Raw genomic sequence first — 2,672 nt, 5'->3', positions numbered from 1 at the left:
GTATTACATCAAGCCAAATGTTCAAAAGGGCCCTATCTTCAAAAGCAGTTTTATATAAAGGCTAAAAGACGTAACTAATCATTTGTAAATACAAATTGTAAATTGTCAAAACAACTGAGAAATTTACCGTTAAAAAATGTCTTTTGAAGAAAAACAAATCGCGCTGATTGAAACTAAACTTTCCATTTTAAATAGTTTTTTGCTTCTCCTGTAGAATTTAAAAAATGTTAAATAGGGATTTTTGCGTTTTATGTGACGATATATGTATAAAAACAAATTATATTGTTTCTATCATACAACTACTTTAGAAATCTCCAAAATTACCGGATGAGGAACGAAAAGGTAAAAATTATTCCCTTTGTGCAGATTTCCATTCAACTGGAACCCTGCGTGTTTAATTTTATGCCTCTAAGTCCAATTATATAGAAAAATCAGAAAGTAGAGCGAAAAAGTACCAAAAGTCCCTTCCTATAGATTTCCATTCACTCCATATTTTATGTTTCTACGAAAACGAAACAAAAAAGAACCAAAAAACACTTATTTTTTAATTTATATTTCAATATTATAGAAAACTCAAAAAGTACCAGCTGAAGAACATTCATACAGATTTCCATGAACAGAACCCTGCGTGTTTAATTTTATGTTTCTGACCAATATTATTGAAAAGCTAAAAAAACACCCTTTGAAAAACTACAAAGTACCCAAAAAGTCCTCTTATATTAAAGAAAACATAAAAGGTATTCGTTGAAGAACGAAAAAGTACTAAAAGATCGCATTTAGATACTCACACACTGTGGACCCTTCATGTTCAATTTCATGTTTCTAGGTTCAATATTATAGAAAATTCAAAAAGTACCTTTTGAAGAACACTTTATCGTTCCATGTTGTATATTCTCATTAAACGTTTAATTAATACCAGTAAAAGATCGAAAAAGTAACCAAAAGTCTCATATTATAGTGTATAATGCCTTTAGGAAGGCCTCTTTACTGCCACTTTTTCCCGCTGCGAACTGCTGGCTGCCATGTTACCGCCAACTGCTATTGAAAATAAATTAACTTTTGTCATCTCGTATTCATTTAATCCGGATTATCTACATGGCGTTGCTCTTGCGGAATGGGCTAATGGACTGTTAAAGTTGCATTTTTTGCTTTAAATGTGACATATGTAGATCTTCTTGATATTCTGTAAGTAATAATCATATGTATTTTCAAAAACCTTTTATTTGGGAAAATATACTAGAGATCAGGATGCACTAAGTTATTACATCATGCTAGAGATGTTTAGTTTTATTTTAAATGATTGTGTTAAATGTAAACATTAGAGGATAAATACTTGTTGACTTCCAAAATATTCCTTGTTATTTACCTACCTTTGGGGGTATAGTGATGGCTTTTTGTTATTGTTTTGAAAACGACTGCTAAAGTTGAAAAAACAAACTGGACAAATTATTCTGCCATGAAATAATCCATAATAGAAAAAAGTTGACGCCCATCGGTAGTGGCTAGTCGAAATTCGTATTCTATCAAGCAAAGAGCCAAAATATGGTGATTGCTACTTTGTTGCAATGTTTGGTTCCGGTACTAACCATTGTGGGCTTTATGTCGACTATAGATCCCTTAGAGTTGTCACACTATATGAATCATTTAAATGAACCCTTCAAAGATTTATTGCGTCATAATATAAAAGAAGAAAAACAACGTTTATTTGAAGGTATTCCTTCCGATCACTTGATATTCTTGCGTCTGTATCAAGAATGGAAAAATAACTTTAGAAATGAGGAATTGGTTTTTGATTTTAATATAATTTCATTTTGAATGGCCTGTTGGAACAGGACTGCAATATCCGTACTCAATTGGTTGGATCCTTAAGATCATCACAATTAATATATAGCAAAGTTGATCTTAGTATGCATTATATAAATCTCAAATCGAATTGTTCTGTCATTAAAGCCGCCCTTGTTGGTGGGATGTATCCTAATATATGCGTATTGGATTCTAAGGTTAATCGTATTAAATCGCCCTGCAGAAGAGAAATGGTTTTACATCCAAATTCTGTTTTGCGACATAGGATTTATGTGTTCGTTGAATTCTGGTTCACCGTGGATAGTGTACGGAAAAGAAAAAAATGGTTCCAGTTGTAATGGTGTCGAATGTAATACTGTTGTGACGCCCATTACTACAGTTGATTTGTTTGCAGGTGAGTTTAGTAGACTAATAATAATATCCGAGGAAAATTTTAATTAGTTAAACAACTATGTACGTAAAATTCATAATTATTCTGACTCACCTTTAATCTGTTAAAATATTTTTGTACAGGATGTAGGTATGAAACCAGCAGCTAACTATCCATTCTCCTTCTCTCAATCTATATATAAAAGGCTTGCGTGACTGATTGACTGACTGATTCATCATCGCCCAGCCCAAACCGTTAAAGCTAGAATCATGAAATTTTGGTTATAGGTTCCTTTGGCATTGTATAGATCCACTAAGAAGGGATTACGTTTAGGGGAAGAAATGGGTAAAAAAGGATAAAATTAGTATCCTTTATATCTCCTAAAGAAGCAAAGATATAAATAAAATTCCAAATGTATCCTCTATTATACAAAAAATAATTGATAGGTGTCTGGTACTTTTTTTAAAAATCTAGACTTTATAGAGCTAAAAGGGTAAAA

Source organism: Lucilia sericata, unplaced genomic scaffold (assembly GCF_015586225.1).
Source record: "Lucilia sericata isolate MDLA Ls3-8-SP2 unplaced genomic scaffold, ASM1558622v1 Contig000610F_arrow, whole genome shotgun sequence".
In the NCBI taxonomy this organism is placed as follows: Eukaryota; Metazoa; Arthropoda; class Insecta; order Diptera; family Calliphoridae; genus Lucilia; species Lucilia sericata.
This window is presented reverse-complemented; position numbering follows the sequence as displayed.